General features: G+C 39.8%; 4 non-coding genes across 4 annotated transcripts; all 4 read left to right on the top strand.

Moving 5' to 3' along the window:
• Positions 1-379: 379 nt before the first annotated feature.
• LOC144825901 (small nucleolar RNA SNORD2) lies at positions 380-450 on the top strand. Its single transcript, XR_013609658.1, has one exon. It is a non-coding gene; the product is annotated as a small nucleolar RNA SNORD2 (small nucleolar RNA).
• A 248-nt stretch (positions 451-698) lies between these two features.
• LOC144825903 (small nucleolar RNA SNORD2) lies at positions 699-769 on the top strand. The gene has a single exon (XR_013609660.1). It is a non-coding gene; the product is annotated as a small nucleolar RNA SNORD2 (small nucleolar RNA).
• A 2,569-nt stretch (positions 770-3,338) lies between these two features.
• Positions 3,339-3,558, top strand: LOC144825781 (small nucleolar RNA SNORA73 family). The gene has a single exon (XR_013609566.1). It is a non-coding gene; the product is annotated as a small nucleolar RNA SNORA73 family (small nucleolar RNA).
• A 449-nt stretch (positions 3,559-4,007) lies between these two features.
• LOC144825779 (small nucleolar RNA SNORA73 family) lies at positions 4,008-4,225 on the top strand. Its single transcript, XR_013609564.1, has one exon. It is a non-coding gene; the product is annotated as a small nucleolar RNA SNORA73 family (small nucleolar RNA).
• Positions 4,226-27,454: the final 23,229 nt, after the last annotated feature.

Below are 27,454 nucleotides of genomic sequence, written 5' to 3'. Positions count from 1 at the left end.
ACTTTTAACTCAATGTGTAGCTTAGCTGGTGAGTCTGTATTCTCTGGTACTGTTTAAAATGGTCACATTTTTCCTTGTTTGTGTTTTTTCTGAAGGGAGTGTTGCAGATTAATTTGTATGGAGCATGGATCAGCCTATCGGCATGCGCAGTCTCTGGTAAGCACGCCTTTTTTGGCAATGTGAATTAAAGTTTACTCGATGTAGCCGTAGCGTCTCGAAACTTTGGGAAAGCTGTTTTATTGAATCCGAGCTCGCTTGCGGAAAATATAAACGCTAAAGAATGCTGCTTTTGAACGCAGCCTTAAATTGGGGCTTGTAAACCTGGTTCTCCTAATATTATGCGCTGAATCGAGAAATGCCTTGTTCCGCCAGGGGGGCTAAGTGACATGATGCCTTTAACATCTTTCGGGACTGCAACCAAATGATGATAAAACCTTACGCTGATCACTTAAAACTGACTTGTGTTGCTCCTGTGTCTGTTAAAACATGGATTTAATGGCTGCTTTGTCTCCTACAGGGGTAGACTTTCGGACAAAGTGGGTTACAAGATCAGTGAAAGATGAAATTCAGGTAATTAGCTCTTTGTTATGGATGTGTGTGGATTGCCCGCCCTAACGTATAACGTGTTCCACTAATGCCAAAACATGGTCTGTGACCCGGGGCAGTGAAGGGTGGTACAACGCGTGTGTAGCGGGGCAAAGTGAAATGATGGTTTAAACATCTTTCGGGACAGACAACCAAATGGTGATAAAACTTACGCTGATCACTTTGCCCCCCCCACCCCGGGTCCAGGTAACCCATCATACTGTGCATGTCGTAATTATGGGTGTTGAAGTAGGTATTTCTAGGGCATTTCACGTGAGCAGTGCATACTAAGTGAATATTTTAGTGTGAACAACTGCAGTGGCTTTCCTATTCTGTATTTTCTGAGCAGTAGAGTAGTTGCTTGGTGATGCCAGTGCAAATTAACTTGATCCCAGATGTGCCGCAGCCATTAAAGCTTTGATTATTAAGTTGAATCCCATCGATAGTTTTTACCCCTCGAGTAAATAAAGGGGCAGTGTCTAGCTCCTAGCTAGCTAGCCTAGCTCCTTCACCGCGACTAGACTTTTGAGGCCAGTCCCAGAATTGGCATGCTCTTCATGCCGTGTGTGTATAGCAACACCATTTATAATTGGCTCTTTAGCACCTCTGAATGTCCTTTAAGCGAGCTTCGTGTTTTTAGTAATTCTGTTGTAGTTTAGAAGGCAGGTGTCCAATTGTGGAGATATGTGCAGTCAGTAATACTGTGTTGGGCGTTAATAATTCATAAGGTCTCGCAGCCCTGCAGCCTCACTTAAGCCACATTTTTCCCTCTGCACTTCCATCTGCTGTTGCTTCTTCCCCTTTAGCAGAACGCTTATTCTCAAACTTTGGACATTTTCTCCCACAAAATAAATGTGGAGTAAAGGCTTTCCACTAATCTTATTTCTGTGTTTTTTTTTTTTACAGCATTGCGATGTCCGAAGAACGCGCAGGTCGTTAGAGGGAGACTTTCTTCACAGCACAATTGCAGGTAAATATCAGACCACCTCGGTCCTCCCCTAAAAGCCTTACTTTCTGTAACGTTCCTTAAACTTTGCAGACTCTTGATGGGGTATAGTAAAGGCCACGCTCCACGACGACTACACAGTTGTAGTTCATCACTACTTTGTGGCCAACATTCTGTTCAGAGATCACTTTAATTGATTAAAACTATAGTGCTTGCTTAATTCTCTGCTGTGATGACTTGCGTTCAGAGTCCCACATGGTGGAAACCTTTAGTTTTCTTTGTGTCGAGCCTAGGTAGTGAGCTGTATTTGAGACCTGCTGTTTCTCCTGTGGGCTTTGTGCACACCCATCACTTTTCATTGGTTTCTTGTAGTGCTCCTTGTACCATCTTGCTTTTCTGTGGTCCCTTTTAGGTGTTTGGTTCTCTCCCACAGAGCCTGCCCGTTACACGTTGTCCTGCGTGTTGTTTGTTTATGGTTTTGTCTGACTCACTATATATATATATATATATATATATATATATATATATATATATATATATTTTTTTTTTTTCTGTCGTTTCACTACGACTGCACCTCCCGCTCCATTGCTCTCCCTGTCCCTCACCCCATGTTACTTCCGCACTACCTCAAATCTTGTCATATGACTGACGGGAATCGCCATCAAATCATGGTGACCATACTATATCTCCATAAAAATATCCATGAGGCTACACGCAGGTGTAAGCAAAACTAACAGCTCAGCATGTACAAATCTTCGATGCCACAAACATTCTGACATCATATAAATATCACCCTAAGTCAACATGTCAAGTTTGTGTCCTTGATTGCTGTAGGTAAACGTGGTGATTAAGATGGAATGTTATAGTTTGAGTGTTTTTCTTTCATTCTGTGTGCCCTGTGAACCAACCGAGATACCCTGTGATGTTGCTCTCGTGGCTCCGTCCTAGTTGGGTGTGGGAGCATAGGAGAATTCATATATTTAACTCGCCACGTAGCTTTCTGTAGTGTTGCCTCATTTTGTCTTTTAAATCAAATTTTCTTTTTCATAGGTGTTATGTCTGAGCCTAATCTGGTAAGTGGCACTTCTCCCAACACATTTCTGTTGTGCTTTGAGCACGTTTTGCTGCTTTTATCCTTGCGCATATAAGTGGTTCTTTGAGCTAAGGATGACTTCCGCTGGCTTTAGCGATCCACTTATGAGGAAAGGAGTTTACATTAGTTGTGTTCTCTTATCGTAGGAGTTATATTTTTTTTCTGCAGTGGATTCTACAAAAAAGCGGGTGTTTTTTTTTGTATGGCATATATTTTGGTAGTTGGTGTTTCATTTCCACCAGGTACCTGGATTGTCCGTTTCCCACCAGCTTAAACCTGTTTCATTAAAGGACCCTAGCATATACTAAATATTTATTGCACGGGCCAGATGGCCTAGTGATGATCAAACAAAGGCTTGCCATAGTACTGCGTCTGAATCATAACGGCTCTCCGGTCTGGTATAATACATTCGTTAGGTCAGAATGTGTACTTAAGATCAGGCACATCGTGCCGAGTCATTAATCTCTTCACTTGAGCTAAACCGGAGAAGAGTTAAAATGTAATAGACTATAGCACAACTGCAGTAAAAAGGCGCTTTAGTAACTTAAAAAAAGATAGTGGTACAACTGTGGGGAAATCCTTAACTTGTACAGAATCTGAACGTTTCCTATGAAAAACTACACATGCACTGAAGTTGCAACAAGTTTGGGTTGGCTGTGGCTTGCTGGCTGTGATTAGTTCATTTGGATTGTAACATGTAATTGTAATGGTGACCCAACAGGGATACCTGGGGGAGTTTGCTCTCCCTCAGCTCTGTCCTAGTGTAATATGAGAGCGTAGGCCCTTGGCCCATGACGTACAGTCCTGTTCCACGCTGTTGGAGAACAAGTTTTGCTCGCAATTTTCGGGTTGTTGAGCTTCATCCTGTATATTCCTACGACTTCTCAGAGTCCTCGGACCATGACTGAGGAGACAAACCATACAGGGTACACAATGCAGTATGTGGTTGATGTGTTGTAATATAGTCCTTTGCTGTTGGGGTGGTGGGGGCAAATATTTGTTTGTGAATCTTGCCTGTACTAATAGTTGTCTTTTCTTCTTTAGCTTAACAATCTTCACGCTTCTGGGTAAGTGGCAGATCCCAAAGTCCTAGAGTAATTACTTAAATCTACTAAACTTACTATCTGTTGTGCTTATGAGTGTTAAGATTGCATGGTGTAATTTAGATATCTACTTAAAGTGCGGTGCTGCATAGTCTACAAGTGCTGTTGTATGTAGTTCGTGTCGGAAGTGTTGCTGCATAGTGAATTAACAAGTCTTTGGGTTCTGTCAGTCAAGTGAACTTGGATACAAATTTGTTAGGTTGAGTCTCAAAGTATGTTCATTTTTAGCAATGGTATTTTTTTTTTTTGGTGGGATGTAATGCTTCATGCCATTTGTGACCCAACAGGGATACCTGGGGGAGGTTGCTCTCCCTCTGCTCTGTCCTAGTGGCATATGGGAGCGTAGGCCCTTGGCCCATGACGTACAGTCCCTTTCCACGCCGTTGGACAGCGAGCTTTGTTCCCAGCCCTTGGGTTGCTGAGCTGCATCCTGTATATTCCTACGACTTCTCAGTCCTCGGACCATGACTGAGGAGACAAACCATGCAGGATACACTTCCACAGTTGCATACGTGATGAGGCTACATAAGCCCGTGCATATACTTCAATGCAGGAGGGACTCTTGAATAACCTATGGCTCAGGGTATTGGTGCTTGGAAACATCTGCTTTGTCAACATGGCTGCTTCACCCATGCATATTGTGTATTTCTTTATATACAAAGAATGTCTCGCCCACCATACTGACTCTTGGAATGGTTCTCAACTCTTGACACTGTTGCCATGTGGTAAACCAGGTACACCCGTTTAGAGTGAATGTTTGTCTTCAGCTCTTGCTATGAGGCCAACTACACTGCTCAGAAACGGGTGGAAATAACTTGTGATTGAGAATGTAGCTGTGTATACCAATACTTTCGAGTCTTAACTTATCCAATTTGGCTTTTCCGTAGGTGGAACGCAGCTTTGACTGGCCACAACGCTCTTCAATTTTGAATTCTGGGTGAAGAGCTGCAGTGATGGTGTGTAACTCACTGGATTTTAATAGTGCTGTTAGGAGTGTAAAGCTAGAATTGGCAGTTGCGCAAGCTAATTTGGTATTCATGCTAGAGCACAGCTTTCCAAACTGTGTGGCGCGACACATTACTGTGTCGCGCCCCAGCCGTAGGTGTCGCGGGATGAGATGCCTTCTGCCGGCAATCGGCAGAGTCGAGCTGCAGGGGCTCTTAGAAGGGGCGAAACAACAACAAAGCCCCATTAACATGCACAAGGTCTTTAACGACCTGTGAAGTGCTCGGGTGCAGCTATGAGCGGGCCCGGGATGCCACACACGAGGGGGAAGGGAGGGGATTGAGTGGGGGCTGAAGCCCTGTGATGCCAATGGGGGGGGGATTGCATCATCTGCATTATTTGTCGATCCTGCATATCTTCGTATAACAAGCATTTACAATGCAAGGCGAAACCGTTGCATTGTAAATGCTTGTTTCTTTTTCTTAACACACGGTTCTTCATGTAAATCTTGTGGATGACTTCTCTTCAAATAAACACCTTTCTTTCGTTGTTTCCTCTTCGGGTAGGCATTACACCGTTTCTTCAGTATTGATAGACAGAATCTATTAAAAAAATATACATAACATTACAAAAATAAATATATGAAATATTCTGTAATATTACTTATAAGATCAGAGGCAGAATTATGATGAGAAACGTGAGACAATGAAAATAAAAGTACTTACAACAAGAGAGGAAAAAGTATGAAACAAGGACAAATACAACCAAAAAGGGGAGTATAAACAGCCACTGTAATATAAACGGATAAAGGAAGTATGAATAAACTGAAAAGTATCAATAGGTAAAGGAGAGTATAAAGAGAAACATGGAAATATGAGGAGAGAAGAAAGCGTATAAGAAGAAAAAAGAGAGTAACAGGACAGAGGGGGCACTGTAAAAAGAGAGAGAAAGACTCTAAAAAAAAAAGAAGGAATATGTGAAAAGACACGCAACTATAAGAACAAAAAACGAATACTACCAAAGGACAGTGTGTGTAAGGACACAGAGAACAGTACCAGAAGAGAGCACGAAGAATGTGGGGAAAAGTGGAACATAAAGAAAAAAAGGGATGTACAAGAACAGAAGATACAGATTGAGGAGAAAACAAGGAGTATAAGCAGATGGAGGATTATAAACAGTAAAAAATGTATGACAAAACATGCAGAAGTATGACAAGAGAAACAAATGTAAAGAGACAAATCACTATGAAAAGACGGAGAATATGAAGAGACTGGTGCAGAGTGTATGCAGGGAGTCAAGGAAGAATAAGAGAATAGAGCAAACAATATGAACAGATTTAAGAAGTATAAACAGAAACGACAGAAAATTAAAACAGAAAAGAAATATGAAGAAAAAGAGGAAAATATGAACACAGAGAGAAGGAGTATAGGACAAAAGAAAATATAAGAAAAACTCAGTAGTATGAGGAGACATGCAGAAGTAAGACAACAGAGAGCAGAATATGAAAACCGGGGGGAGTATAAGAACACGGGGGAAAATAATGAGAGGAATATGACAATAATAAAAGACTGCAATATTAGTAAAGAGTGCAAAGTATAAGAAAAGAGAGGAGAAATGTGACTACAGAGAGAGGAGTATTAGAACAAAAACAAAAGTATGAGAAAAGAATAGGGAGTACCTGCAAAGAACAGCAAGACAAAGAGGAAACACTGACTATAAGAACAGAAGAGTATATATGAAGAAAGATGAAAGAATGTAAAAAGACACAGAGACAAAAATGTGGAGTAAACACAATTATAAAGGTAGACTGACCGTATAAGTACAGAGGGAGTACTATGAGAACACAGTAAGAACTATGACAACAGTGGTGAATATAAAGACAAAAAAGAATATAAAGAATAGGACAAATATGCAAAAAGAGGAGCAAGTATGGAAAAAAGTATAAAAAGAGAGCAGAGTATAAGAAAAAGAAGATAGTATAATCAGAGAGGAAGGAGTAAGACAAGACAGGAAGGATTATGACAAGAGAGAGTAGAAAATATACAAAAAAGTGCGAATATAGCGGCATATTATCAAGGATCAGTCTTAAAATTATCGCCGTTTTATCGGGAAGAAACTGCAGATAAAACGGCGATAATGGACTTGATAATACGCCCTTGTTAAATCCGATAGAAACCCATCTTCTGATGTTAACATGGGCTTCTATAGGAATTAACAAGAGCGTATTATGAAGTCCATTATCCCCGTTTTATCGGCAGTTTCCTGCCAATAAAACGGCGATAATTTTAACACGGCTCCTTGATAATATGCCCCATAATTCCTTAATATGCACACATACACAGTGTCATATTACCCCCAAAAAATTATAAGGCCATGCATTTTACCAAAACACATTTACTACTGTAAAACTTTAAAAAGCAGCGAATTTAGGGGCATATTATCAAGGACCACTGTTAAAATGATCCCATTTCATCAGCCGGAAACTACAGATAAAACAGACGACAATGGGCTTCATAATACACCCTTGTTAATTCCCATAGAAACCCATGTTCTGGTCTTAACATGGGCTTCTATACAAAATAACAAAGGCGTATTATCAAGCCCATTATCGCCGTTTTACCGGCACTATCCGGCCAATAGAACGGCGATAATTTTTTACACCACTCCTTCATAATATGCCCACTAATTCCTTAATGTACACACATGCACAGTGTGATATTAGACAAAAAAATGAGACAATGCATTTTACCATTTACTACTGAAAAACATTTAAGTGACTGTACATATTCCTTGTATATAATTACTAGATTTCAGTGAACAACACTGACTCATTTTCCAAATACATAAGCAATTTACTACATTATTTCCGCCACTATTACATTAAACAAAACTAACAGAATAAAACAACAAAGACGCACAAGGGGCTTGTAAATCGACCCAGACTATATGCAGAGGGAAACAAACAAAAAAGAGGACATAACAAGGAGTATCAAGAAAAAAATTAAATATGAAGAGAATAGGAACAAAGCGGCATATTATCAACAAAAGGCGATACATTATCGCCGCTTTTATCAGCAGAAAACAGCCGATAAAACGGTGATAATGAGCTTGATAATATGCCCTTGAGAATTCCCATAGAAACACATGTTCACACCAGAACATGGGCTTCCATGGGAATTCTCAAGGGCATATTATCAAGGCCATTATCGCCGTTTTATCACCAGTTTTCTGCCGATAAAAGTGGTGATAATTTATCGCCTTTTGTTGATAATATGCCCCAAAATATGGAGACAGAAGGAATAAGAGAAGAAATAGGAAAATATAAAGACAAAAAAGGGCAATATCACCACAGAGGACAATATAAGAAAAAGTTAGTACTACCAAGAGAGAGAAAGGAGTAAGAGGAGACAGAGGGAAGTATAAAAAAAGAGGCTAGAAATTATAGAAAAAGTGACAACTACAGGCCAATATTATGAACAAAGGGCGACACATGGTCGCCGCTTTTATCGACAGCAAACTGTCGGTAAAGCGGCGATAAAGGGCTTGATAATATGGCCTTGTGAATTCCCATACAAGCCCAGGTTAACACCATAACCTGGGCTTCATTGGCAATTCACAACGACATATTTTCAAGCCCATTATCTCCGCTATATCGGAAATTTCCTGCCAATAAAAACAGCGATAATGTATAGCCCTTTCTCGATAATATGCCATATAATTCCTTGAACTACACAGACGCACAATGTGATATTAAGCAATAAAACATAACAGCATGCAATATAGCAAAACACATTTACTACTATAAAACGTTTAACATGGCACGAATATCGGGGCATATTATCAAGACAGGCGATACAATTTTTGCCGCTAAAATCAGCGATAATGGGCTTGATAATATGCTCTATGCAATTCCAATCGAAACCCATGTTAGATGTCCCTCACATCTAACATAGACTTCGATTGGAATTCCATAAAGCATACTATCAAGCCCATTCTTGCTGCTTTATCGGCAGTTTTCTGCCGATTAAGCATCAATAATTGTATCCCCTGTCTTGATAATATGCCCCATAATTCCTTAATGTACACACATGCACCACATACATTCCCATACAATTTATCAACTCACCTTTCAAATTGATTTGTACATTAAGAAGAATGCCACTCACGCAGTAGATATTCTTATACAGAACCTCTCTAGTTCACTGTTTGCACCAGAACAACGAAATGGAACATTTTCCCTCTCACTTTACACATACATACATATAAACAACCAATTAAAATCCTTCACACATTAATTCGAAATGAAACACACATTTCCATTGCTTTAACATTTCAAACCTATCCAACTGACATAACTTTCCACCCTACCCCCAACAGATCATGCAAAAGTCACCTGTCAACAGAGGTCAAAAGTTCACCACTGTATAAAACACTGCTCCTCAGCAATTTTAGACTATGCATAATCACTTACTTATAAGTACCAATAAAAAGAAAAGGTCTCATTACAAGCAACCAACATATAAACACATAAACTTGATACATATCTATAAAATATGTATTTTTTATTGATTTTTTCTTGCTTACGTACGCTTATGTAGCGACTTTCAAAATTCGCAAAGTACACTAAATATACCCAAAAAATAAAATAGTATCTATCACTAACTTTATTCAATCCCCGGGGACCCCATGCCCCGGGGCTCAAATATAATGTTCAGGACTGTGGGGGAAGCCCCAAAACCCCCAAGGTCACAGCCGGCTCCCTGCATCCTACGAGAGCCGGCATTGCTTTTTTTCAGAGAGACCAGCTTACATGCTGATCTCTCAGACCAAAAGCAATCTGCTTTCCTACTTCAAAGAAAACTCTCGCTCTACCATAGCAAACATCAATGTCCCAAAGATAGCCACCCCGTAACACTACAGGAGCCAGCCCTGGGAGGTGGTGGTCCCCAGGGCCATCAAAGGCTCAACAAACGCCATCAAACATTTTGACCTTCGGATCATTGTCAACCTCCCTATGCAGTCCTAGGACAACAGGAAGTCCAATAGCAAATAGCAAACTTTTCCTGTCAATCTACACACTCAATCTAAAAACGATTTACAAATAAATAAAAAATTACATTTATTCCCACATTACATCAAAACGAAACGCACTTTTATATTGCTTGAACTTTTGCACCCTTTCCAACTGACAAAACTTTCAACCCTTCCCCCATTCCACAATCTCCCAGTTACCATAGAAACACTTCACGGAACACCTAACTTAGCACACAGGTGAAAAGTTCATCATACATTGTTGCAAATTAAAACAGCAAGTATGCTTGACTCCAGAATATACCAGCTTATCTTATGTAACGTTCTTTTCTATCACTTTTTCTTAACCAATAAAAATCTGCCTTTTAAAACACAGAAACATTCATCGTAGCTTAGTGCAGAATGTTCTTGAACAACTAATCAATCCTTTACTTTTTTCAAAACTGCATGTTGTCCACCATTTTAGAAAAAATCTCACTTTTCAAACTGCCACTTCATTTACAGAGACCTTCAGAGTGCATCCAGACCTCTCTTCAGATGCTACAGTGAGGATTGTGGGAGGCAGCTATATTTTCTGGAGTCAAAGGTACGCAGAACGGAAAGGAATTCACAAAGACCTACGTTTACCAAATGTAGACATTAAATGGATTGGACAGAGATGGTTAAAGTGGCACCAATTGATGCCATTGGTGAAATCCTTTTTGCATCTCCAACATCCTGACCTCATAATTGTGCACTGTGGTGGCAATGACCTAGGTACTTTGACAGGGGTACGTCTGGAAATGCTTATGAAGAACACCTTTGCACAATTGATGAGATTGTTCCCCAAAACTGCCTTTGTATATTGTAATATATGACAAAGGCAGAAATGGAAGCGGTCCAACCACTATTGTCCACAGATTGAAAAAGCTAGGAAACATGTGAATAAATCTGTTTCTGCCTTTCTCCGAGACTATAGAATGGGGTCCATCTACCACAACAATATATGTTTCAATATGCATGACATCTATAGGAGAGACGGTGTACATTTTACAGATGAGGGAAACAGAGTCTTCCTCTTGAACTTTAGACTCTGCATTGGTACTTACTTATAGGTACTAAAAACTACCAATAAGCACAAGGGATCTTTTTAGAGCCATCCAACATCTAAACACATACACTTCATAAATATCTTACAAATATTCTTCTTTTTTTTCCTTCAGTACACTTATGGAACGACTTCCAATCTTAGCACGCTACGTCTTCCATACGTGTTTGTTAGGGTTACGATAAATCTAACATAAAAAAATAGCCTTTATCACAAATTTTTCATAATCCCCAAAGAACCCTAGGGCATATTATCAAGGACCGGCGGTGTGAAAATTATCGCCATTTTATTGGCAGGAAACTGCCGATAAAATGGCGATAATGAGCTTGATAATACGCCCTTGTTAATTCCCATAGAAGCCCATGTTAACACAATAACATGGGCTTCTATGGGAATTAACAAGGGTGTACTATCAAGCCCATTATCGCCATTTTATCTGCAGTTTCCTGCCGATAAAACTGCAATAATTTTAACACCGGTCCTTGAAAATATGCCCCTCCTTCTCCCGGACCTCAAATCTAATGTTGCGGACCGTGGGAAGAGCCCAAAAGCCTCCACGGTCCCAGCCGGCTCCGCACTTCCTACAGGAGCCAGCATTGTTTTTGGTCACAGAGAGCAGTTTACATGCTTCCTTTCTACTTTCAAACATGATTTCAACAATTATACATTTCATAAAATAATATAGTGCTGCACGCTAAAGGACAAACGTCAGCACAATTATAATAGAATAGAAAATAGAAAAAAAATACTACACTCAACTAACTCATAAGCACACTTCGCACTTTAATTTAAAAGCACCCTACCACAAGTAGTTTTTGAAACACATTACAAAATAAAATGCGTCACAAAATAGGCCACAGTGACTGTACCGTAACGTCACATAGAAAAAAGAAAGCCACTCTTACGCTACCAGGAAAACACAACACAATGAGGCCCAAATTTCCATCGTAGTGATTTCTTAGTTACAGGTCTAGTTGTCAGATCGACACACACACTCCCATATGGCTGGTATACACCCATACCACACCCATTCAGCGTATTCGTCCCTACAAACGTGACCCTATGTATAAAAAAGACGGAGCGCACGTGTTGTACGCCATTTTAGAGTTGTTCCCAAAGCACCAAACAAGTGGCCCACTACTACATGCGTGGCCTCTTTGGTCACTGAGTTAGTGGTGCCCGAAGCACTGAGCGGATGAAGAACCTGCGATGATGATGATGGGAGCACGAGTATGTCGTTACCCATACAGATATCAAGACTCGGCATCATATATGAGACTTCTTTGTTGGAGATCGGGACTACATCAGGAAGAAGGTCTCTTTTCCACGAAAAGGTGAGCAGTGAGGCTTGAGTACGCATCCGATGGAGGCAAAGGGTTGTAGCTGACTACATACAAAAATATGACAGTGTTTTAGACAAACATAATCTATTAATGTCTATTAATTATAATCTATTAATTTACATGTTTACATTTTTTTTCCCAATAGCAGTAATATTTTTATAATCGCTGAAATGTCCGGAATATATTCACAATACAAACAGTTCATAGAAATGTGACAATCAACCTCTCAGAGCCGGACTGGCTAACGGCCATTTTGACATTCTACAGAGCTGAGAGCTGATGTCACTGCGGTAGGGGCTAATTTCATAGATGGAGAACTGCAACTGCTTCGAAAATAAACAATGCAAAACGAATTTCGTTTTGCACACGCAGGTCCCCATCAACGAAATCAGTCCTCAGCTCTGCAAAATGTCAAAATGCCCGATAGCCAGTCTGTGTTCTAGCTATATTCTCACCCCGTCGTTTTGTACACCACCTACGTTAGAGGGGTGCCGATATAAGCAGGTTCTCCCTGTCTATTCCTTCTCCCCCGTCTGGCTGTGCACACCCTACGCGTGGACAATCCAAAATGTGGTCCTTCGATAATCAAAATATCCTTAATAATGATGGAATATTCAGCGTTTAGTGCCCTAGAGAGACCCGCTTAAAATATGGAAAGAAAACGACTTTTCCATTCAGTTTTATGTACGTGGGGCCGCCATTTTGACCTGTAGCATGGATGGTGCCATGGCATAGCCTCGGAACCTACAAAAAAATATTGTATAATTTTAACCAATATAAAAGGTTCCAGGGCGAAACAATTTATAATCTGTATTGCGAAATAGCTTTTGGTCCCATCTCTGGCTCTCTATTAATGTAACGTATTTGAACTTAAATCGCAACCGACCAAAGTCTTAATGAACTCCACTTGTATACTTTAACTCTGAGTGGTGAGCTTAAAACTACATGCATCTAAGACATGGACCATAGTGCGGCTGCGCAGAATTATCCGCATGCATGGAAATTCGGTTGGGCGGTGTACAGACAGATAGGATGAGGCTATCGATAGAACACCGGCCCTGCAACGTCTATAAAAGCGCAATATTATCTAACTCCAAATTAATATTGTAATAATTACCAATCATAACATCTTTCTTTTAATATCTTTTAGATGTCCAGCTTCACAATGGATTATGTAACACTGACGACGACAATAGCACAAGGTGAGCAAAGAAGCTTGTTTCTGAAACAATGACAACTTATCTGTCAAAACAGAGAATCTGTAGTATACAGCAAGTGCAAAACAAAATTGGGCTGACGGGGCTTCAGCTATGATGACATAGCTTCCTGGACCCAAACACAGTCGCACCCGAGTACGTCACAAGTCTTTCAAACACATTTTGCTTGTTAATGACACTTTGATATCCCCCCCGCTGACAGCCCCTGCAGCTCCACTCTTCCTTGAACTTGACCCCCACCCCAATTTTTTTCTAGCACCCCCCCGATATTTTTCACTGTGGTTGCGCCTCTGGCTTCACATACACCTCCCCTATCTTGTGTGTCTCTCCCACGTTTTAATATCCTTTTTTCCCTTTCTCTTTCTTACTCTCTCACATCGTTTCTCTTTTTTTCTTAAACTTTTCGACTTTGCTATCTCCACTCTGCTCTGTACAACATTATCTAAATTGAAATGATTAACTCTCTTGATTACAGTGAAGGCTTCTTCCACACGTAGAACACCATCTTTCAATCACTCTCTGTGACATCATTTCTCTTTCTCTTTTAAACTTCTAGAAAATGCTGTCTCCTTCGACATGTAGAAGAAAATGTAAGTTCAAGTTGTGAATTCCACTAGCCGCAGTTTTTATACAACGGTAAGGACAGAGGCTAAATATATAATGCCTTCATTACAATGCATTAGAAATAACTCGGCCTATTTACAATCTCGTTCTGCTACTTTTGTGTCACTAACGCAATAGGCACTTCCATAAAGACACCACTTGAACGCGGCACTATAACGGAACTGTAATGTACTAGGCACACTGCACATGTAAAATCATAATGTTACCTAGACTTGTAATGCTTCAGCTCAATTAGTCACATCTACATAATTCTAAACTCTAATTTTCTTTTTTCTTTTGCAGATTTCTAATCATACATCTTTTGGAGTCAACTTCCCAATTTGTTTATGCTATTGTTTTTTTTAAAGTTATTTTTCTAGTTGTTTATTATATAGTTATCGTTAAGTTTTGTTTACAGTTATTCTTTTAATAACATTTAATTAAAAAACGACACACTACTTTTTCTTTGTGTGGGGGGTGGCGATCCACAATAAAAATATTTATAATCTTGAAGTACTATAGTAAGATGTTAGAGACTAGCATTGAAAACTACTGAGATATTTTCTCTGGATGCACTACAACATGGTAAAGAAATCAAACTAATACCAAACAATGTGTACCACATTTACAAACCTCTTGCGACATTTCCCCATGCAATACCTATCCCCCTACAAAATTAAGTGTGTAGGCCTCAATGACGCCCCTCAAACCATGGAAACAATAACCCCACAAAGACTTCTATATTCTATGAGAGGGGCTGTGTGGCCCTCCGCCTGGTGCCCTGGAGTCCACCACGCCCAGACCCGGTTTCTGCCGTGTCCTGGGGGGAAACAGTCATTACAATGCCTGATTGTCACCAAGAAGCCATTACCACGCATATGGCTTTACCACACATGCTTTTCCAACTACTATGCATTCACCACGCATGATAAAAGCATAATCTTAACAATCTCTTTGTGTTGATGAACACGCGTTGTAATGGCTGTGGCTTACGTCCTTCAAATTAGTTTCTAGGTATACAGGTGACCAAGTCTGATAAGATCGGAGGCCAAGGACAAACACCGTGGTATCTGTGGCAGGAAATCTCATCGATCACAGACAACATATGCGAAGGGTAAAATGAATGTCACAGGTATAATAAAAATAGCGGAGGAAAACTACTAAATTGGCGGTTGGACGGAGTATGTAAACAACGTTTGGCGGCTAGACACTACATTCCAAATAAATACAGATAGAATATGTTTATAATAATATCTCAAAAGCATAGCAGCGGATGACACACACGACCCGGGAAAAGAAAGCGGCAAATTTAATACCTGAAATGAGGAGAGGTTTGCTCGGCGAACTTGAAGAAAAAGAAAACAAAACGTGCGCTTGGAAACAAGGCTGCGCATGCGTAGAGAGTACGTCCTTTAAATTAGTTTCTACCTATATGTGTTAACAAGTCTGATAAGATCGGAGGCCAAGGACAAACACCGTGGTGTTTGTGGCAGGAAATCTCATCGATCACAGACAACATATGCGAAGGGTAAAATTAAAGTAACAGGTATAATAAAAAATAACGGAGGAAAACTACTAAAATGGCGGTTGGACGGAGTATGTAATCAACGTTTGGCGGCTCGACACTACATTCAAATAAATATAGATAGAATATGTTTATTATTATATATCATAAGCATAGCAGCGGATGACACACACGACACGGAAAAAGAAAGCGGCAAATTTAATACCTGAAATGAGGAGAGGTTTGCTTGGCGAACTTGAAGAAAAAGAAAAAAAACATGCGCTTGAAAACAAGGCTGCGCATGCGTAGAGAGTACGTCCTTCAAATTAGTTTCTATCTATATGTGTTGCCAAGTCTGAAAAGATCGGAGGCCAAGGACACACACTGTGGTGTCTGTGGCAGGAAATCTCATCGATCACACAGAAAATATGTAAAGGGTAAAATGAAAGTAACAGGTATAATAAAAATAACAGAGGAAAACTACTAAAATGTCGGTTGGACGGAGTATGTATTCAACGTTTGGCGGCTCAACAATACATTCCAAATACAGATAGAATATGTTTATTAATATATTACAAAAGCATAGCAGCGGATGACACACACGACCCGGGAAAAGAAAGCGGAAAATGTAATACCTGAAATGAGGAGAGGTTTGCTTGGCGAACTTGAAGAAAAAGAAAAAAAAATGTGCGCTTAGAAACAAGGCTGCGCATGCGTAGAAAGTACGTCCTTCAAATTAGTTTCTAGCTATACATGTTACCAAGTCTGATAAGATCAGGGGCCAAGGACAAACACAGTGGTGTCTGTGGCAGGAAATCTCATCGATCACACAGAAAATATGCGGAGGGTAAAATGAAAGGCACAGGTATAATAAAAATAACGGAGGAAAACTACTAAAATGGCGGTTGGACGGAGTATGTAATCAACGTTTGGCGGCTCGACACTACATTCCAAATAAATATAGATAGAATATGTTTATTATTATATATCAAAAGCATAGCAGCGGATGACACACACGACCCGGGAAAAGAAAGCGGCAAATTTAAAACCTGAAATGAGGAGAGGTTTGCTTGGCGTTCTTGAAGAAAAAGATAAAAAACGTGCCCTTAGAAACAAGGCTGTGTATGCGTAGAGAGTACGTCCTTCAAATTAGTTTCTACCTATATGTGTTACCAAGTCTGATAAGATCAGAGGCCAAGGACACACACCGTGGTGTCTGTGGCAGGAAATCTCATCGATCACACAGAAAATATGCGGAGGGTAAAATGAAAGTAACAGGTATAATAAAAATAACGGAGGAAAACTACTAAAATGGCGGTTGGACGGAGTATGTAATCAACGTTTGGCGGCTCGACACTACATTCCAAATAAATATAGATAGAATATGTTTATTATTATATATCAAAAGCATAGCAGCGGATGACACACACGACCCGGGAAAAGAAAGCGGCAAATTTAAAATCTGAAATGAAGAGAGGTTTGCTTGGCGTTCTGGAAGAAAAAGATAAAAAACGTGCCCTTAGAAACAAGGCTGTGTATGCGTAGAGAGTACGTCCTTCAAATTGGTTTCTACCTATATGTGTTACCAAGTCTGATAAGATCAGAGACCAAGGACACACACCGTGGTGTCTGTGGCAGGAAATCTCATCGATCACACAGAAAATATGCGGAGGGTAAAATGAAAGTAACAGGTATAATAAAAATAACGGAGGAAAACTACTAAAATGGCGGTTGGACGGAGTATGTAATGAACGTTTGGCGGCTCAACACTACATTCCAAATAAATACAGATAGAATATGTTAATTAATATATTACAAAAGCATAGCAGCGGATGACACACACGACCCGGGAAAAGAAAGCGGCAAATGTAATATCTGAAATGAGGTGAGGTTTGGTTGGCGAACTTGAAGAAAAAGAAAAAAAAACGTGTGCTTGGAAACAAGGCTGCCATGCGTAGAGAGTACGTCCTTCAAATTAGTTTCTAGCTATACGTGTTACCAAGTCTGATAAGATCGGAGGCCAAGGACAAACACTGTGGTGTCTGTGGCAGGAAATCTCATCGATCACACAGAACATATGCGGAGGGTAAAATTAAAGTAACAGGTAAAATAAAAATAACGGAGGAAAACTAATAAAATGGCGGTTGGACAGAGTATGTAATCAACATTTGGCGCCTCAACACTACATTTCAAATAAACATAGATACAATATGTTTATTAATATATTACAAAATTATACCAGCGGATGACAAACACGACCCGTGAAAAAAAAGCGGCAAATGTAATACCTGAAATGAGTAGAGGTTTTGCTTGGCGAACTTTGAGAAAAACAAAAAAAAGGTGCGCTTGCAAACAAGGCTGCACATACGTACAGAGTACAACTGGTGCACAAAAAAAAATGAAAGTTTTACATACTATCATAGAAATATAGCTCTAAAAATTGCCTTCGACACCTAATAATTAAAACAGACTTCAACTTTTTTTTTCCCCTTTTCCACCGCATACGAGTACCATACGCGTACGCCGCGATTTTACATTTTTTAAACACAAATTTGTTTTTAAAAATACATGTACGACCCCCTTGAGCAAGCCTACTGGGTAGGAATGTTTCCACCCTGTCCCCTTTCCTTAGTCCTCAACTTTTTTTTACTGTTTTCTTGTGACTCGGTTCTAGCGATGTACAAGATGGCTGCCAACACTTCTTGGTTTGGAGTGTTGACAGACAGTTGACAGCCAATCAGCATGCAGCTCATGCTCGTAATTGTGCGAATTTCTGTACGCGTACAGAACTCCGTCTCTAGATATCACTATGATTTTGCTTCTAATTTTCTCAAAAACTACTGACCGGAATTACACCTTTCAATGAAAAGCACAATCTGCGAACTGAACTCTACCTCTTTGCCAAATTTGCTGTAATTCTGTTCAGCCGTTCGGGCTGTAGCCCTGGTTAAATGTCCCTTTGGAAAATTGCATGGGGAAAACACGTTTTGGGACCCCCTTTTTTCTCGGCCCCCACTTGACGAACCTCCCCCAAATTTTCAGGGAAGGAGCGGTACCGAGCAGGCCATTTTCTTGAAGAAATTCACGAAGAAGAATCCACCGCCGCCAAAGTGATTCCAAATAGAATGTTGTGGATTTCCTATGGAAACTAGGTCCTAAATATAACTACCTACTGGCAAACGCCAGTAGGTAATATATATATATTACCTACTATATATATATATATATATATATATATATATATATATATATATATATATATATTACCTACTGGCGGTCGCCAGTTGGTAGTTATAGTTAGGATCGTTTTCCCTAGGAAATCCGCAACATTCTATTGGGAATAACTTTGGCGCTGAATGAGGGATCTGCCTGTAATTTTCCTTAACTTTGCCTCGCTGCGCTCCGCTCCTTCCCTGAAGGTTTCGGGGGGATTCGTCAAGCGGGGGCCGAGATAAAAGGGAAGTCCCAAAACGTGTTTTCCCCATGTTAATTTCCATAGAGCGGTTGGACTCACTTTTAGCCCGAACGGCTGAATGGATTTCAACCAAACTTGGCAAAATTGTAGGGACTGGCACCCCAATGTGCCTTTGCTATGTCTCAAGATATATGCTCCAGTGGTTTTTACGAAAATTAACTTTGAAAAAATATATATTGGGCTACATTGGGCTATATATATGTTAGAGCCCAAATGTAGCCCAATGTAGCCCAATGTAGCCCAATGTAGCCCATAAATGGCCACCAGAGACAAAAAAAAACAAATGTAGCCCAAATATCAGCCAGATGTAGCCCAACTATAGCCCAATGACAGAATGTCCCAGAGTGTTCTAAAGAACAACTAGAGCGCTAACAGTCTTACTTATGACAAAAGTATGGCACACCTGAAGTCATCTTGATTGGAATAAAGTGTTAACACTTAAAACATTTAATTTGCAAAGGAACAAAATGAGGGGGTTCATTTTGCCATAGAAATTATATATATATATATATTCACTGAAAAAACCATAGGTTACACACTAGTTATAGTTAGGAATTAGCATTTAAAAAACCTTTGAAATTCACTGAAAAACTTATAGGTTTCACACCAGTTATAGTTAGCTGGAAATTTTACTCGCATAAAACCATTGAAATTCCCACGTTATAGTTAGTTGGACTCACTATAACTTGCACGTCTGCAATGCACTGCTGATGACGTCACATATTACATCACTCATGCATATATTTAAATATTTAAACATTACTCGCTAATATATGTATTCACTAAGATACACTTAATAAGCCAGTTAACCAATCAAATTTTTTTTTTAAAACACTGTCATGAGTGATGTAATATGTGACATCATCAGCAGTGCATTGCAGACGTGCAAGTTATAGTGAGTCCAACTAACTATAACGTGGGAATTTCAATGGTTTTATGCGAGTAAAATTTCCAGCTAACTATAACTGGTGTGAAACCTATGGGTTTTTCAGTGAATATATACATATATATATATATTTTTTTTTTTAATGAAAAATAAGTCCAAAAAGTTGCCTATTACAAACTATGATGCCATTGATCTCTTTAATGAAGCAGTACTTGAAGATCTGGACAAAATCTCATCTGGAACAAAAAGTAAAATAAACCAAAAAACATCAAATATATCGAAAAGAGAGTGGCAGGCGATCAGGTCGCTGAAAGAAGGCACAACAATCGAAATCAAACCCTCGGACAAAGGAGGAAACGTTGTGATCTTTGATCGGGAGCATTACCTTGCAGAGGCACATAGACAATTGAAAGATAAGGAATGCTATACTACTATACAGAGAACAGAGTATAACAAAAGCATTTTGACTTTCCATGGCATGTTAGACAACTGGCAGAAAGAAGGTATGTTAACCATGGACGAGTACCTCTTTCTAAAATGTGAAGCGCCGATAGTACCAACATTTTACCACCTGCCAAAGGTACACAAACATGCCAAAAGGCCTCCAGGACGCCCAATAGTGTCCTCCATTGGAAGCCTTCTCGAGCATACTTCCAGATTTGTGGACTCGTACCTGGCACCCTTCGTTAAAGACCTTTCATCCTATCTGAAGGACACGCAAGATTTCCTAAGCGTCATGGACAATATACCATGGGACTCCGGAATGTTGTTATTCACACTAGATGTGGTTAACTTATATACCTGCATCAACCATGAGCAGGGTCTCATTGCCATCAAATGGTTTTTAGATCATAAACCCGAACATTTCGGCAGTCACAGTACCATGATATTGTCTATGATCAGATTTTGTTTGTTTAACAACAATTTTTTATTTGATGGGACTATGTACAACCAGAAAAGGGGTACCTCCATGGGCTCGTGCTTCTCCCCCAGCAACGCGAATTTATTCGTGGGCTGGTGGGAGAAGCATGAGGCATGGAGGGACTCCAATCAGGAATGGACTGAAAAAATCCTTATGTGGACCAGGTACATAGACGACCTGTTTATAATTTGGCACGGGGACCGTCAGTCGGCAGAAGAGTATATTTCAATCTTAAATACCAACACTCTCAACTTAAGATTTACAAGTACTATCAGTACCACCAGCATCAATTATCTGGACCTAGAAGTATTTGTACATAACAACATCTTGCAAACCTGCTTGTACAGATAACCTACCGCGGGGAATGCGGTCTTGCATGCCAGCTCATACCATCCTAAAAGTCTTGTAAAAAATGTACCTTACGGCGAGTTTTTACGCCTAAAGAGAAATTGCTCTTCAGAACAGGACTACAGGCATGCGATAATTGATGCACAGGAAAGATTTGAGAGCAGGGGGTACAATAGTAACATTCTCAAACAAGCCAGGGTTAAAGCCTCTGGGGTTAATAGGAGGGATCTCCTTACTCCCAAATTGAAAATAGAGGCACCTGATGAGGTACGAATGATAACTGAATTCAACCGCTAATCACTCATAAAAGATGTCCATCTTTGGCAGACCACCTGGTCCATAGTCATTTTAAAACATCGGTCCAACCCATCAAAATAACAAATGCAGTTGGCTTTTTTCCTTGTCTTAAATGTAAGGCATGCAGATTTAGTGGCAAAATGTTGGAATACCCCAATCGCACAGGCGAAAAAAAAACCAATATAAAAATAAAACAGTTGCTCAACTGTAATTCGGAGTATACTGTGTACTGCCTCACCTGTCCTTGCAAGCTGCGATACATCGGCAGCACTATAAAACCAGCAAAACTAAGAATCCTCGAACATATGCGGGCGATTACAAATAAAGATAAATCGTATCCTGTCGCCCGCCACTTTGCCGAACACCATCAGAGCAAGTGGGAAAAACTTAGCTTTTACTGCATTGATCAGGCACCCAAATTAGAACGGGGAGGTGACAGGGAGAAGTCCCTACGCATCATGGAGTCAAAGCACATCATCAGTTTAAAAACCATGACTCCGTGGGGGCTTAATAATAATGAGGAACTGTGGGTTCATTTATAGGTCCTGCGCAATCACATATAGGGGGTAATCATAGGATGAATATGTTTTACAACTGAAACAACATGCCCTAAATATTTTTTTCAATGATCTGCTAGTCCTTAACAGAATAATTTGCACTGTTTGCAAAATCGCCCATTCAGGGCTGAATAACTAACATCATGCATATTGAGAAATAATTTTGTGTAAACAATCCAATGGCAGATTAAATCATTTTTGCTGTGTTTAACAAATATGTTTAATGTATACATGAATAATAGTTACGTTATTGGTTTTTAATGAGCACTATGCACTTTCACGTTAGTCGCCATTGTTTAGCCTGCGATTCTAATGTAATTTACACACTATAAGATGGCCGCCGAATTTTTGTATAATAGATGTCCTTCTTTCATGTTTATGAAATGCATGACTGGCCAATGGCTTTAAATTGCGACACTAACTATGCACTAACGTTACACTGACGAAGCCTGCTAAGGCGAAACGCGTCTGTAAGGGGTGAGGGGGGTTTGGTGTCAATAAATTTACAAACCGGATACCAGCGTGCCAGCCAATCTTTTTTCTGAAACCTACATTAGGATACAGAAACGTGCAACAATATATATATATATATATATATGTGAATATATATATATATATATATATTCACTGAAAAAACCATAGGTTATAGACCATATATAGTTAGGAATTAGCATTTACAAAACCTTGAAAATTCACTGAAAAAACCATAGGTTATAGACCATATATAGTTAGGAATTAGCATTTACTAAACCTTATTTTACTCACACAAAACCATTGAAATTCCATATATAGTTAGTTGCACTAACTATATATCGCGCACCCGCAATCCACTGCTGATGATGTCACATATTACATCATTCATGACATGGTCAGTGACATCACTGATGACATCACTGATGACATCTCAAATGACATCACTGATGACATCACTGATAACAACATCCAGTGATTTTTTGTTTCTATAAAGTTTAAATATGTCTTACATATTGAAGAATGAGTGGATGTGTAAGTGTCTGGACGAAGGATTTAGTAGGTGCATGACTGACTGTATGAGTGAGTGATTAAATGTGTCTCACTGACTGCATGGGTTAGTGACTAAACTGTCTTAATTTGTGCATCATTATGTCTGTTGTTCTGTAAACTGCTGCATGTGTTGATCAGTAGCTATATGAGTAACTATATGGGTTATTGATTGATTGCCCAAGTATTTGTATGGGAGACTGAGTGTGTGTGTGGCTAGCTGGGAGGTGTGTGACTCTGTGCAGATCAATCTGTACTTGTATCAATGATTGTATAAGAAGGTAAGTATGTGTTAGTATATGTTTGAAAATGTAAGGTGCTCTATGTTTAACTGTATAGACAAGAAAATGGAAGTGTCATTGATTCTTTACAGGACTGACTAGGTGTGTGAGTAACTCCATGGATGCGTGGCAGACTGTGAGTGTCTGTATAGGTGTATGAGTGCATATGATAGTGTTGTAAAGATGAGTGATTGTATGTATGAATGATTGTATGGGTGAATGAGTGAAGGTGTGTGTAGACGTAGCAATCAGTGAGTGCGTATGTAGTAACTAGTATTGGTGTGTCAATGGTTTCAAAAATTATACTCTCTTTTTAACACTGGGTGAAACAGAGGTTATATTAAAATGTGAGGAGATGCATTGTATTGTCACATGAATGATATCATCAGTGATGTGGTCATTGATGTCAAATGAGATGTCATCAGTGATGTCATCAGTGATGTCATTTGAGATGTCATCAGTGATGTCATCAGTGATGTCACTGACCATGTCATGAATGATGTAATATGTGACATCATCAGCAGTGGATTGCGGGTGCGCGATATATAGTTAGTGCAACTAACTATATATGGAATTTCAATGGTTTTGTGTGAGTAAAATAAGGTTTAGTAAATGCTAATTCCTAACTATATATGGTCTATAACCTATGGTTTTTTCAGTGAATTTTCAAGGTTTTGTAAATGCTAATTCCTAACTATATATGGTCTATAACCTATGGTTTTTTCAGTGAATTTCATTGGTTTTTTAACAGCTAATATCTGTAGCTGTAAAATTTATTCTTCTTTAAATCCAAAAATATATTTTATATGTTTATGAATAATTATTTTTTTAAATATTTTTTTTTCTTCGTTCCCGCTTCGCGAATCGGGAACCTTACAGTAAAAAAATGTTCAGAAAAATAAAAAAAAAAGTTCTTTTCAGAACTACCTCCCCGTTATTAAAAAATTGGTACAATATTTGGAACTGTGCCAACCTCTATTTCTCTTAGTTCGCTTCCTAGTTCGCTCGCTGGTACGCGAACTGGAAGCGAACCAAAAACAGTAAGTATAAGGGAAGGAAACACACACTTATGTTAAAAGAAAGACAGCTATAGGGGAGTAAACTAGAGATACTATTACCCATAATCCACTACTGATGATGTCACATATTACATCATTCATGACATGCTCAGTGACATCATCAGCAGAGGATTGCGGGTTTTTTGGCAACATGCCTTATCGACGGTTTAATAACGCTGCCTTTTGCTTTATATAAGTTTTCAAATTGTATGAAATATATACCAATAGGTCTTTATGAACCTTTAGGTAGTGCTTTTGTTCATGAGGTCTGGTCGCTTCCATACACATACAGATGTTTCAAAGATGATCAAGAAGTTTATCTGAATGGAGAGGAATGCACTGAGACGCCAGATCATTCACTAATGTGTAGGCACATACAGTTACACGATTCATGCAACAAACACCGACCAAATATGGCTTGCGTGATGCAAGGCACGCCAGTTCCTGCTATCATCCCCACGTTCAAGTTGTTGGAAAATGGTAGTTATTTGATGCTCAATAATGAAGATTGTTCTGAGTTAATTAAAAGTATTCCTTTTATCGTAACAGTAAGTGAACGGGTTATTTGCTGCAGAAATGTTCTATTTCCTCCCACACATGAACATAGGGAGTTTTCAATCTGGCCACAAATACCAACCTTGGGACACGTTTCAACGGCATGACAAGAATAAGAGCTCTTTTGTCTCAGAGAGAGGTGGCCTTGAGTTCGGCCCGTGAAACTTTCGTACTTCACATAGCGAACACCCGTACACAGGTTTGCCTTTCAATTTCAGCAACATGTTTCCGACTATCTTTAACGCATCCTCCACAAAATCCCTGGCACACTTTTTTAAAGTTGTTACCAGTGGTCTCGTGACTTCATTTGAGAAAATCTTTGGAGTCATCCCTGCTCCCTTTCATTCCATTTTCTCCACTCTGGTTCGTGGATTGCATTTTTACTTGCATTACCAGCGGACGCTCTTGTGCTTTTTTACATTTTTAAATATGGATGTCCCTCCTATGCAACCTCCGACCCTGCAGCTGCTGACACTGTTCCGCAATCGCATGCTAGAATATTATGGCACAATGCCGTTGGCGATATTAAGCACGGCATATGGATTATCTTTTCGGTTCTCCTACTTCACCTGTGTCCAGCCTGTATTTCACTGCCTGACCTGTGATTTCGATTGGGCCATTGATTTGTGTCTCTGCAGACCGGTTTCTCCTGACGTCGACTTTAATCAGCTGATGACTCCTATCATTACTCACGAGTTGATTTGTCCTGGCGAAAGGATTATGGCTGTGGCATTGATGCATGGACTACTTGGTCCCTGGAATTTACTGGCGGCAGCACAGTCTTTCTTGGAACACAGCTTTCTTGAAAACCCACCGAGCTGTCCTCTGATGGTGATAGAGGATCCGGTGCTGGGAGAGCACGTATGTTCTTTTCCGCTTTTAAATTGGATGGCTGAACTGTTTTCGGATGAAGACGGTGACTTCCTGTTGGAGGCTGTTGCAGCTTATTTTGCATACACAGTTATGTCATAGACCTTTTTCATGTTTCATATGCTGAGTACTAGCATTTCATTGACAATTCATTGACTTAATTGTCAAGTTTTTATTATTTACCTTGCCTATTGGCTTAAGACTCGATAAAGTACTTGGCTGTTTTATTTTTCTTTAGCATTGAATTTTCCTAGTTTTTAATGCTTTACCTTGCGGACCGTCCACATATAAACTTGCAATCTGCTCTCATGAGATGGCACTTCTATTATCTTATTCAGTTCGTTTCCGGATCATGAGGAGGTGTCATCTAGGTCCTGGATATCTTTACACCGTGTTAAGTTAGCATGGGCTCATTACCGGTTTAAACGCCATTTTTCCTTTTTTGCAACTTCTGCACACGACATTTAGTTGTTGCTTTAGCTTTCCACCTAGTAGTTCATCGTGGTTTACATGAGAATAATATGTTATTGGTCTACTATCTGCTTTACTTGTTAAACTATATCTGTACAGCGAGTGCTAAAGTTTCAAGAACAACACGGTACAGAATTGTTATGAGGTCTGATCTCCACGACTTCATACTCATAACATAAGTGCAACTTCTGCCAATTCTGGGCATGAGGCGGGTTTTATATTGCTTTGCCGAACACACATACACAACAGTTGATGCGGTTCACATGAAGAGAGAGCTGGTGTATGCTGATGTGATTCCTTCAAATCTAAGACACTAAAGTATGGGCACGCCCTAAACCAACACAAAGAGACCTTCTTAGCAAATAATATAATATGTGTATTAGGGAGGGTGAGATATAAGCAGCCGCGGGCCGTGGAGGGAGTTACGGTGAGGCAGGGAGGCGGGGAGGGGGAGAAGCAGGGTGGAGCCCTCTCTACCTTGCCCCTCCCCCTCCCCGCCTCCCTGCCCCACCGTAACTCCCTCCACGGCCCGCGGCTGCTTATAAGTGTTGCTAACTCTTATTCATTTACAGCATGTTAACATACTGTCACCATTCGCTTTTTATGTACTAGTAACTATGCTGGTAATTTTGCTACTGATAATATGTGTACTTGTATTCTCCACCCTGCTTCTCCCCCTCCCCGCCTCCCTGCCTCACCGTAACTCCCTCCACGGCCCGCGGCTGCTTATAAGTGTTGCTAACTCTTATTCATTTACAGCATGTTAACATACTATCACCATTCACTTTTTATGTACTAGTAACTATGCTGGTAATTTTGCTACTGATAATATGTGTACTTTTATTATCTAAGGTACTACGCCTGAGAAGACGGCATTAGTAAATAAACATTTCAAATACACATGTGTTCTTCTTAACTCCATGTTCTGGTTTCTAAGAAATATATAACGACCGACTGTTCATGAGTTCCACGTATCCTGAGGTACTATAAGTTCATATTCTGGATTGTCTAAACATTGAGAGTTTGTTATATCCAATGTGACACTGTACCTAGCTTGCTAAATAGTTTTTGATTACTAACGTGAGTTTTGGGACACCCTAATTCGCCGAGGTTCCAATCCTCTGTCCACAGTTCTGTGTGAGAACAGAAACCCTGCGACAGGGGCACCCCCGACCCTTGCTGGACCTTCATCACACTTGCGATACAACTCCAGCAATGCGCCACCTTTACGGCACAGATACATCACGCATCTGTGCT

Source organism: Lissotriton helveticus, chromosome 3_1 (assembly GCF_964261635.1).
Source record: "Lissotriton helveticus chromosome 3_1, aLisHel1.1, whole genome shotgun sequence".
In the NCBI taxonomy this organism is placed as follows: Eukaryota; Metazoa; Chordata; class Amphibia; order Caudata; family Salamandridae; genus Lissotriton; species Lissotriton helveticus.
Note: the sequence above shows the minus strand (reverse complement) of the source record. Positions and strands in the feature narration are given on the sequence as shown.